We start from the raw sequence: 13,224 nt of genomic DNA, 5'->3' as shown, positions 1-13,224 counted from the left end.
CAGCAGCACGGCCACCCGCTGTGCAGGGAACTATTATACATCCCCATGCTATAACATTCCAAAATGAGAATATCCGATATATACATATAACTAACTCTCTTGACCCGCTTGAAACTTAAAATGAAGGAAATTTATATTCTGAACAAAATAATTTGCATTACACAGTACTTTTTCCCACTTATGAAAACAAATGAAAAGGCAGGACAGACAGATATTTTCTCTAGCATTTGGCAAAATAAAACAGCCACACATTTAAGAGCTACTATCGGGCACAAATGCTTCAGTTTGGTTCTGTTTGATATTTCCCAAATAAACATAGTAAATGACTAACCAGAGTTTCATTCCAGAGGTGTCTGCATAAATGCCACAAACTATTAAAAATAGTCAGAACTGAAATAACCTTGTAAAAATATAACATATTATTATCCAATTAATTATAAATTACCACACGTCTTTCAAAAACCATAAATCTCTACACACTTCCCATATAGAACAAGGGCCCCGGCTTTCCTTTCTCACACACTTTTTATTATCTAATAAACATTTTGCTATTACACAGAAAGTGCCTATGTAACCACATAGGAAGCCCAATTGCTTCAACCACAAACCAGTCCCCCAGTGATGCTAACAAGAGAGGTTAGTGGGTGTTTCACGGTTTTTGGCGAGATTTCCTTCTGCCTAGTTTTGGATATTGATCTACAAACATTTAAACACTACAGGAAACTAATATTTGAGTCTAAAACCAAAAGTCTTAGAGGGGCTGTCCTAAAAATAGGCCACCAATATCTGATTGGTGTGGGTGTAACACCCAGCAACCCCTGCCAATCAGCTATTTCAGGGCAGCTCTGGTGTGTAGTGGCTGGAACTGGCTACTGTAGCACTTCTCTCATTCACTTCAAAGGGAGCAGCACTGCAGTAACCAGCTCCATCCACTACACTGTGGACAGAGCTGTATAGTTCCAGCACCGGAGCTACAGTGAAACAGCTGATTGGCGGGGGTACAGGGTGTCAGACCCCTACAGTTCAGATATTGATGGCCTAAACCAGTGGTGGCAAACCTATGGCACGTGTGCCAGAGGCAGCACTCAGAGCCCTCTGTGTGGGCACCCGCACACTGGAAAAAATCTATGGTGTACCAATATGCCTTAGACCTTTCCTGCCATTCACCAGCACAGGGCGCACTATGAACAGCACAGGCAGTGCACTGAACGTAGGCAGGTTATTATAGTAAATGATAAAGTACATGGAAGATATACTATATTGATATTCAGGTTAAATTGCCGTGTTGGCACTTTGCGATAAATAAGTGGGTTTTGGGTTGCAGTTTGGGCACTCGGTCTATAAAAGGTTTGCTATCACTGGCATAGACCATCAATAATAAAGTCCTGGAAACCCCTTTAAGGACTATGAGAAACTAATGTGTATGGGGCCCTACCAGCTTTCTCTTGACATTTGAAGTTGGGGGATAAACAGATCAGACCAGCGGCTTTGAATTTGAATTATCGGTCTACCATTTCAGGGCTTTTATGTTTCTTTTTTGTTGTTGTTATGCATTATTTTAATTAAACACAATACCCATCGGATAGGTCTTTCACATTTTCTATTACCTCAGATGACAGTGCTGGACCCAACACAAAACTCCTTAGGCACCTGCTGAAGTTTCCATGGATATCTATATATACAGAACTAGTCCTTTTTATTTAAAGGTTTTATTTTTAAAAAAAATTATAATTTTATACATTGTAGATTCATACTAAAGACATGAAGACAATGAAGAAACACATATGGAATTAAGTAGTAAACTAAAAATTGTTAAACAAACCAGAATAGGTTTTATATTTAAGATTCTTCAAAGTAGCCCTCTTTAGCTTTGTTAAGAGCTTTGCACACTTTTGACATTCTCTAAGGCCTCTTTCACACGGTCGTCACGTTTTGGCTCCGGATGCTTTCCGGGTGCATTGCGGCAAACCTACGCGAGTAGGTACGCAATTGCAGTCAGCTTTGACTGCGATTGTGTTCCGTTGTTCAGTTTTTATCACGCGTGTGTTTTGCACCGCGCGTGATAAAAAACTGAATGTGGTACCCAGACCCAAACTTCTTCACTGAAGTTCAGGTTTGGGTTCAAGGTTGTGTAGATTGTATTATTTTCCCTTATAACATGGTTATAAGGGAAAATAATAGCATTCTTAATACAGAATGCTTAGTAAATTAGGGCTGGAGGGGTTAAAAAAAATTTCAAATAATTTAACTCACCTTAATCCACTTCTTTACGCAGCCCGGCTTCTCTACAGTCTTCTTTCTTCAGGACCTGTGGTGACGTCACTGTGCTCATCACATGGTCCATCACATGATCCATCACCATGGTGATGGATCAGGTGACGGACCATGTGATGAGCGCAGTGACGTCGCCACAGGTCCTTTTCCTACTACACAGCAAAGAAGAAGAAAGAAGAGAAGCCAGGCTGCGCGAACAAGTGGATTAAGGTGAGTTAAATTTTTATTTTATTTTTTTAACCCCTACAGCCCTATTTTAGTAAGCATTCTGTATTAAGAATGCTATCATTTTCCCTTAATACCATGTTAGAAGGGAAAATAATAATGATCGGATCTCCATCCCGATCGTCTCCTAGCAACCATGCGTGAAAATCGCACCGCATCTGCACTTGCTTGCAGATGCTTGCGATTTTCACACAGCCCCATTCACTTCTATGGGGCCTGCGTTGCAAGAAAAATGCACAAAATAGAGCATGCTGCGATTTTCACGCAACGCACAAGTGATGCGTGAAAATCACTGCTCATGTACAAAGCCCCATAGAAGTGAATGGGTCCGGATTCAGTGCGGGTGCAATGCGTTCACCTCACGCATTGCACCCGCACGGAATTCTCGCCCGTGTGAAAGAGGCCTAAATCAGCTTCATGAGGTAGTCATCTGGAATGGTTTTCCAACAGTCTTGTAGGAGTTTCCAGACGTGCTGAGCACTTGACTGCTTATCCTTCACTCTGCAGTCCATCTCATCCTAACCCATGTTAATTTGGTTAAATTCATGTGATTGTGGAGGCCATGTCATCTGTCGCAGTACTCCACCACTCTACTTCTTTGTCGACTTTTGACTGGTAGTGTATGGTATATAGAAAACATTTTCTGCTATCAAAAAATATCCTTCTGATATAGCTCATAAATTTGGTGCCTATCATGTTAAAGAACAGAGCAGGAGGGAGATCTTCTGCTCCTCATCATGCTTCCCTCAGATTATCTGTTCCACCAGAAGTGCTGATAATTATAACAGTGTCACATGATAATTACATTTTAATTCAGCAGTAAAAACATGACATAGTGCTACGATGGACAAACCCTTAACATTGCATTTTTTTAAAAGTAATCCGGGGGTTAGTAAATGTCTTGGCCTTGGTCCGAGGAATTTTCCAGAACTGGTACAGGGACACTGTATATCAAACTAGAGCTGTACACTTTACCGCCACAGGTGATTAACTGGCATCCAAAGCTGCCTACACCAATTGTGCAATGTAACATTGCAGAAATCAATGGAAATTGACATTGATTGATTGTGGAACAGCAACATTTTCCACTTTTGTGGAGAAGAAAAAAAATGTATTTTGTTATTAGCTCAATCTCTGTGGGAATGGAGTTCATGAGGAGACATGAAGTACAGACAGGAGGTGAGGGAAATGAGCAGCAGCACTTGTTTGCAGTCTCCATTACCACAGCCCCACATTACCAATACCACAGTCTGTCCTGTCCATCCTCTCTGTACTTCATGTTTCCTCAAGAACTTCATTCAAGAGATTCAGATGAAGATCATATTAAACTGTATTCAGGATCATAATCCCTGACAAGAAGAGCAGAGAGGAGGATGAGGCAGCTGTGTAGCTCAGTGTTGTGAAGTTACTTGTTCTCCTGTGTGATTAGGACAGGTTTTGTGTGCACTAATAGGACAGTGGCCATTTTATTTCTCCTAATGATTGCTCCCTAGACAAAATAAGCCATTATAACTAATGAAAGGTATTTAGGAATGTATTTATATAAAGCAATATTTAAGTTTTTTTTTTTTCTTAATTCCCAGAGAACACCTTTAATTACAACCATGGAGCAGATTTTTTTTTTTATGTACAAGGAAACAAAGTAGGGAAAAGTTTGCTTACATATGAAACGAAAAGCTCTACATTCCACTTATTACTAAACGTTGGTAAGTCGTCATTGAACTATGGAAGAAACCTCCCAGGAACCTAAGTGTAGGCAAACCTATATTGCCAAACTTCTTTCATGTTGAGCAGTTTAGGCACTTCTCATATCATGCAACAGAGCTTAAAAGAGACTCTTAATTGACAAGACAAAGTACTATTTTAACCATGCAGTTCTCACTAGACAATTCAGATTTCATTATTAGACAGGATAATTTTGCTTCTTCCTGACAATGAATTCTGGAACTGTCAACAACCAGAAACATAAAGGTATAAACTTTAACCTTGGAAAAAAAAAATGTCCTTGGCATATTCTATAATAATGATAAGAAATCCTATGCTGTTAGTAGCGCTTGGAACAATCTGGACTGAGACGTACTGGCGCATGCAGGGAAGATAAGAAAAGTAAATTCTCATAATTTGCTAATTATTTTCTTCCTAGAGCAAATGAGGTTTATCTAAACATTGCATAATGACCAGCGCTGCTATCAGAATGGGAGCTCAAGTGAGTAGCTGTTATGCTTATAAAATATATAACATGCATTTATAGATAGAGGCAGGCGCCAGTCGACAACTATATGTCCACAGGCCAAGACAATTACTGAACAAGCAGCTCCTAATACTGCAGTGAATGTCTGTAGATACTTCATCACTGTAACCATATGTCAACCCACAGACCATCACTCCAAGCATAATGTACTGTGCTCCTATCAACCACAGACAGAGAATTTGCAGCCCATTTTATCTAGCGCTTCTGGGAGGGAAATTAGTATTCCAACAGATAACTTTGGAGGCCTCATTCATTCTAAACTCTCATAGCAAGAAGGGTCTCCTCCTGCAAAGGATACTAGGAAAATGTGTGGAATGATTTCTTCACTCTCCAATCATATAGCACAACCTGAAGTTACTGGTTCTGAACAATTCCTTAAAGGTCACTGAGTTTTCATGAAACCTTTGATATGTACATAAACACATATCAAAAGTTTTGATCGGTGAGGTTCTGAGTGCTGAGACCCCCATTGATCGCTAGAACAAATAGAGAGAAGCGCACACATATTGCATATAGGATGGACTTCTACTGAGACAGTCTCCTGTAACGAGGGTGAATGCAATATACACGCTCTTCTCTCTCCTCGTTCTAGCGATAGGTGCAGGTCTCAGCACTCAGACCCCCACCAATCAAGACTTTTGACATGTGTTCATGACATCGCAAAAGTTTTACGAAAACTCAGTGACCCTTTAACTCCATTAAAACTGACAGCCATGACCGTGACCATACCCCTGCCAATCAAATAACTTAAAACAAGGCAAACCCCTTCCAGAAACATTAGGACACACACATATTGCTGTATATGAATCTGTCAGTAACAGATAATGCTACACAAATCCTTAGATAAACACTGAACATTAAAAGCAGTGACTACAAAATAGTAAAGTGAAAAGTCACAATGTAGTAAACATAAAAAAGCACTGAATCAACCTACAATATCTACAAAAGGTCAAAAATTCCAAAATTGCCACAAAAAATCATTTCATCATATGGTAAAACTACTATGTAAACATATAAGGGTAGAGTCATACAGTACAGAAACAGGATGGTATCAGAAGGCCAGTATTATAACATACAGTTGAATATGTCAATATAATTCTCAATTAAAGGGGTTGTGCCAAGTTTTGAAGTTATTCTTTATTCACAGATAGGGGATAACTAACTGATCAGTGGGTCCGACCACTGCGACCCTCATCGATCCTGAGGAGAGCGGTCCCATTCCTCCCAATCTGATGGAGCGACAGGTCGGACACTTCACTCAATCTCTATGGGACTGCCGGAGATACTGTGAAAGAGTACAGTACTCGGCAATTTCTGCCTGTCCCATTGAGAATAAATGGAGTGGCAGGGCACGTGCTTGACCTGCCACTCCATCAGATCGGGGGAACGGGACCCCTGTTCTCAGGATTGGTGGGGGTCCCAGGAGTCGGACTCCACTGATCAGCTGATAGGGGATATTGTGGATAGAGGATAACTTAAAAACTTGGCACAACCAGTTTAGAGACAAGCCCAAACATACAGTATATAATATTAAGCATCAAAAACTGCAATCTACTGTATGTACAGCATATCCATAAAAACACAAAAAGAGTAACCAACCCATATTTTACAGGATCAGAAAGATGACATCTACCCCTAATGTGGGTTTTGGCTGAATAGCATTTATCTGGGAGCCCTTTACATACTAGACAAAGCATTTATAAGCATCACTATTCTACTGCCACAACTAGCTTTTAAGCTGGGGGTATATTATACACTGACCTCTATTTTAGGAGAGCTTTTAAGTGGTATTCCCATCAAGTGTTATGACATATCGCTAAAATATGCCAAAACATTATGATCAGTGGGAGTCTCTCCTCTGGGGCCCTCATCAGTGTGGAGAATGAAAGGACAGAGGTCCTTCTGTCATTTCTCCTGCATACCAATGCTCCGGGCCACTCTCTGTGCAAGGAACTGCAACACAGCTTTCTGATATGTCTGTTTTAGTACATACTTGCACTGAATTGGCAGCGTCACACTGTGTAGGGAAACACCATTGTCGTGAGAATGATAACACCTGCTTGTCAATTTCTTCTCAGGTCTCCAGGAGGTGTAACAGAGGAACAGCTCAATGGACAATTAGAAGATAATGATGTTATTTTATGAGGAATGCAAGTATTTACTGAATGATACATGTCTGTACAGCTGAAAGTACTAATAATTAATTAAACATTTAAAATAGAATTTGCTGAATATGAATTTTTGGTTTTAAATCTTTTAATATGACAAATATATAATAATGGGAAATACAGACGGAAAAATTTTGGTTAACCACTTGAGGATGCAGCCAGTTTAGGCCTTAAGAATGTTGTCCCATTTCTCAAATCTGACATGTGTCACTTAATGTGGTAATGTCTTTGTTTTAAAAATGGTTTTTATTGGTTTTAAAACAACAAAATTGTACACAAGTTATTTGCCCAACCGGGACAGCTATATAAGAATACAAATAAATAGAATACAGCGGCTCACCCCTATCCCGTATGGATAGGTGCTCACCCTCCGGTCCTACCCTCAGGACCTAGAAGGAATAATAGAGCGTATGCAAAAGTGAGGGGGCACACTCAAGAGGGAAACACTGAATGGGTGATTAAATTGTATTTTTAATACTCTAAAAACAAACCCCTAAAATACATAAAACATACATCAAATTACATATAGCAACCTACACAATGTGCTACTGCTGTAGGTGCGATATAGCTACGCAAAAAACAATGTCCCAATTGTAGTGATGGTACTATGACCAAAACGTCCAAATCAATAATCTTGATTATACAGTACCAATGTGCAGGTATGGCACTGCAACCAATTGGGGCAATGATATAATATAATGAACGCACTATGGCCAAATCCGATGGAGCAGTAGTGGTAATGGTATACCAGTGTCCGGTGTTGTAAATATACAGAGATGCGTACAGGTAATGTACGTTAGGTGTAGCCTCCAAGTTACTTACAATATCTTGCCACTTGTGATCTCCCGGTCTCACCCCTCCTTGCTGTCTAGTCGCAGCGCTGGTTTCCCAGGTGGCCGTACGCGGCCGAGCGTGGCGTCCCACGTGACCTGGTTGTCTGGGGTTCCGGACGGACGCTTGGATGACGTACAGCCGCACAGCAGTGACGTCATCCAAGCGTCCGTCCGGAACCCCAGACAACCAGGTCACGTGGGACGCCCTTGCTCGGCCGCGTACGGCCACCTGGGAAACCAGCGCTGCGACTAGGCAGCAAGGAGGGGTGAGACCGGGAGATCACAAGCGGCAAGATATTGTAAGTAACTTGGAGGCTACACCTAACGTACATTACCTGTACGCATCTCTGTATATTTACAACACCGGACACTGGTATACCATTACCACTACTGCTCCATCGGATTTGGCCATAGTGCGTTCATTATATTATATCATTGCCCCAATTGGTTGCAGTGCCATACCTGCACATTGGTACTGTATAATCAAGATTATTGATTTGGACGTTTTGGTCATAGTACCATCACTACAATTGGGACATTGTTTTTTGCGTAGCTATATCGCACCTACAGCAGTAGCACATTGTGTAGGTTGCTATATGTAATTTGATGTATGTTTTATGTATTTTAGGGGTTTGTTTTTAGAGTATTAAAAATACAATTTAATCACCCATTCAGTGTTTCCCTCTTGAGTGTGCCCCCTCACTTTTGCATACGCTCTATATAAGAATACAACTAAAGCAGTACAATCAATGAGAAAAGCAACTTAATTAAAAGAGTAGGAGGGGGAAGAGGGAAGTCCGAGGGGAGAAGAAAGGGTGGGGATGAGGGAGTTGAGTTTGCTACTGTTATGTAGTACGTGGATAAACAAGTAATAAATGTGTAATGTCTTTGGATTGCTTTTACTTATTCAAGAAATTGTAAAAAAAAAAAAATCCTAAACTGATCTTTCTATGAGTGAATATAATGATGTATATATGTAAGTGATTACAATATTAGAGTGAAAGGATATTTATTGGGGAAAATTGTACAATTGAACGGAGGCCCTGGTAGCTGTTGGGCCACCTCTAGCCTTGATACAAGATGAGACACGGTTGGCCATACAGGTTCTGTATGGTGTCCTGTGGCACATTTATCCACAGATGTTGCAGCTAGGCCTGTAGATCCTGCACACTCGTAGGTTGCTGAAGCTGGTGTCCTAGCTGGTTCTATAAATGTTTGATTGCCATTAAATTTGGCAAATGGGCAGGCCGAGGAAGTGTTGCAATCTGGCGGAGACATTCCTGGGAAACCCTTGCTGTATGTGAACAAGCATTATCCTGCTAAAAAATACCAGATGGCAGCTCTGCCACGAGAGGCTACACACGTGGCTACAGGATACCCTGCACATATCACTGGGCTGTTAGTGTCTCTTGTATCACTACTTGCGTGACCAAATGTTGTACGCGATGCCTCCCAGATCATCACACCGGCAGTTGGGGCAGTGTGTCGCTCCCCAGCAAACGCAGCAAGCGCTCACCACGAGGCCTCCATACTCAAGCCTGATCAGCATTGTACCCCAAACAGAACCTGTATTTGACACTAAAGACAATACGGTTCCAGTCCGTAGAAGTCTAGGTTTCTCATTCACGACACCGCAGCAAACAAATGCAAAAGTAGCTGGCTGTCAATGGCAGGACACATAATAGGCGGCGTGACATCAAATTTCCTACTGCTAAGTGCCTGGAAGTGGTCCGGGCAGAGACAGGTGTGTGTAATGAAGGTGCCACCTGTCTATGGATGATGGAAAATTAAACTGTGGGAGATGCTTGTGCTTGTTGGCACATTTAAACAATCCTATCTATTGGTGGTCTGTCTGGGTCTTGCGGAGCAGTCTGTCAACTGGGAAAACGCATCAAAGAGGCAGGTCTGGCAGTCGATCTCTCACCAAGAGGTACACTACCCAACCTTTTTATAGGGCACTGGGTATTTTTACACCTTCGTGTGGCAAGACCCAGTGTCTAATCAGACTACACCTGTATTTATTTACATATCTGCCTGAGACTAAACCAAATGCCGAGTTTTGCAGTAATCCGTCATTTCTATCTGGGTGCCTTAATATATTTTTTCGTCTATTATGAAAAAAAACAAATGCAATACAGAAGTCACATGGACGTCATCTGGAATTTTTTCTGGATCTGTGTTTGCATATGGCAATGGTGTTTGTATATTGCATATACATACATACATACATACATACATACATACATGTGACAACGTGTTGCATCTGTTTTTTTTTTGGTGGACCCATTGTAATAATTCCTATTCTTGGCTGCAAAATGGACCAGATTAGGACACGTTCTATCTTTTTTGCGGGACTGAGGAACGAACATACAGATGCGGATGACACACAGTGTGCTATCCATTTTTTTGGCGGACCCATAGAAATAAATGGGTCCATGTGCCATCTGCAAAGAAATGCGGATTGGATGAGGACCAAAAATACTGTCATGTGAACAGGGCCTAAATTGGAGAAAAAGTACCCTACAAACTGTTATGCAATTTGTCCTGAATATGGTAATACCTCATATGTGGTCATAAACAGCTTTATGGGGACATGGCAGGGAAAAAGAATTTTGCTAAAAGGCTATTTTAAAAGGCATAACTTTTTTCTTTTGTTGTTGACTTAGCTGTGTAGGACTTGATTCCTGTGTACCTCTGATGTACAGTATACAGATTGTACAGATAGTTTATGGGACAAGATTCAGTAAAAGATGTAATTTATTCATCTAAATCCCAGCTCTTCTATGCTAAAGAGCTAGTGATTGATAGACATACAAAAATAGCTGTCAATCACTGAGTAGGACCACCCACTGGACTCTTAATCATAGAAAACCAGAAATTTCACTCAAAATACTAGCTTAATAATAAAATACTTAATAATAAAATACTGAAGTGTTTGCCGTCAGATCTGGACATCGTGCTCAGCTCCTCCTGCTCTATCACATGCTGCCTGCAGATCAGACACCATGTTCAACGTGGCAGGTTCCCTTTGAGCTGGAACACAGGCATACATTTACTTAGCACAAAGATTGCATTTTTGCCTAAATTTAATTAGATAAATATAGAAACTGGGTGAATAATCACACCCCATAACTTTTTGCAGACGCCCCCGAGGTTATGACCGATAGCTCACAGGAAAAAAAGATTTTCGGAAACATATATGAGAGGAGGTAATAGGGCAGGTCACCAGTGCATTCTTGTCCACTCACGCAGTCCCCACAGTAGATAGGGGATTAAGTGAAAGAACATAGAGTGTTCCGGACATGACACATATATTTTGTAGATAAAAGCATGGGTTTCTAACATCCTTTCAGCCATGACAAAGTGTAGACAAAACGGATGTCTACTAATACTGATGTCAAAATGAGTCAAGGTTCTCTGGTGTCCTGACTTTACATTACTAATCCTTCATACACACAAGTCAGCATTAAGTGAACATTAGTTTATATGAAAGCGATCAAACAGCCATTAGCAGGCATAATGTACAAATACAAAATGTAACTATGCTGCATCCAGTCATTATTCCAGATTGTTTGGCTCTAACACGTTAAAGCGAGCAATTAGGCAACACAAGCTGTAATGGCTCGGGATACACTGCTGGATTGTCTGGGCTGCTGCCATAAATATGACTGGCCCATCATGCTCAGAGATTTGTAAGTATGCCCAAGTGGTTTCTGGCAGCAGGCGGATAACTGATCGCTGCTTAAAGCTGATACCCTGTTCGGTGTATGTGTACATAGTTTCATAATCTCTATCACTGGCTTCACATAACAGCATCGACTTTGTTACATTCAAGAGAAAATTGCTCCCAGCTAATAGACAGAAAGGGGTAGCCTAAATTCCGACTAGTGAACCTAAAAAATAATGATACAGTAGAGCATTGTAGGAAACAGATGATCCCTAATGCATCACAAAATAATAGACTGCACACTACCGTATTACTATCTGAACCCGTTTCAGGGTCAACTGATGGGATTATTGTTCAGTTTTGCCGTTCCTGTGGTGGTCATATTAAATGAGCTCTAATAGGGCAGGTCCTTGAGATAAGCAACTGGATTTCGTCCAGTATCACTGCATCTGACACAGCTGAGATGATGTAGTTACCAACAAAGCAGCAGTAGTCAAATTCCAACTTGTTGACTGGTAGTGATATAATGGTGAGGGGGGGGGGCAAAAATGGAACTAAATCGAAAATAAAACGAAGTCACATCAGGCATCCAACTCTGAATATGAAGTATGAGATTTATTTTGCTCAGCAAAAGCTCAAACCCACCTAGATACAAAAGGGAACATGGAATTTGAATATGGCTGTGTGAGGTCAAAGAAGTCAAATTCTTTTCTTTGGTTTTGATATTCCTCTATGTGTTCATGTTACTGGTAATGTAATAGCTAAATGTTTCTATATAAAATAAGTTTTTATATTAACAGAAAATTAGTTTATTAAAAAGTTAACTGCAAGGTATACTAATTTAAATATGTACTGCTCAGTATAGAAAAGGCAAAGTAAATATATAGGGACTGGGGGCACCTACTCAGAGATATACATTTCCATTATTCTCAGTGTATATATCTACAGCACAGTAGAGGTGTAACAGATCAATACACCATACTATGACCAGTCATATGCTGTGACCTCAATGTGTTAGTTCTGTATTGTGACATCACTTTATGCCTTTTCCCTCCATTGTGGCCATTACTGTACTGTGACATCACAATGTGGTAAAGCTCTTCTATTACTTCAGTATTTATTGGCATGTCTTGTCTTAGTTCTTTATTGTGATATTTCTTTACGCATTTCCCTACATTGTGACAATTACAATTTGACATCACAATGTGGTCCCCAGGAATATAATTCTCTTCTATGACTTTTTTTTTTGTGACATCACTATCTTTATTATCCTTGTGCAGATACTGTATATCTTATTTTTGACATATGACATCACTATATTGTCCTTCTGCAGATATCTTATTTTTGACTTGTGACATTACTATCTTTAATATCCTTGTGCAGATATATTTTATTCTTGACATGTAACATCAAAATCTTAATTATCCTAGTGCAGATATCTTATTTTTTTACATCATGTGACATCACAATCTTTTTTATTCTAGGGCAGCTATAACTAAGATCTTGTAGGAAGAGAGGAGCAGAGGGAATCTAATGAGTGTTGACAGCCACATTGGGTATGTACTGTTAACTGAAGATTACACCAAATAGATAGCATCTCTACAGGGAGGAGGAGACACTAGCGTTTCTCAGTGGGTGTCTCCTTCTCCCTGGCTGTGGCACGGTCCGAACGCAGCGGACCACGTCACAGCCAGGGAGAAAAAACAGCCCACCTTCTCCCTGGTTGTAACGTGGTCCACTGCGTCCAAAGCCAGGGAGAAGGAGACGCCCACTGTACCGATGCTATCTATTAGCAACCCCTAAGAT

General features: G+C 40.6%; 1 protein-coding gene across 1 annotated transcript in view; it reads right to left on the bottom strand.

Annotated features, from left to right (window-relative positions):
* The window catches only part of ADAMTSL3 (ADAMTS like 3), a 538,572-nt gene that overhangs the window by 468,129 nt on the left and 57,219 nt on the right, over positions 1 to 13,224 (bottom strand). The gene's annotated exons all lie outside the window — the stretch shown is intronic.

Source organism: Bufo bufo, chromosome 1, assembly GCF_905171765.1.
Source record: "Bufo bufo chromosome 1, aBufBuf1.1, whole genome shotgun sequence".
Taxonomy (NCBI): domain Eukaryota; kingdom Metazoa; phylum Chordata; class Amphibia; order Anura; family Bufonidae; genus Bufo; species Bufo bufo.
The sequence above is the reverse complement of the archived record's forward strand: the minus strand, read 5'-3'. Positions and strand labels throughout refer to the sequence as shown.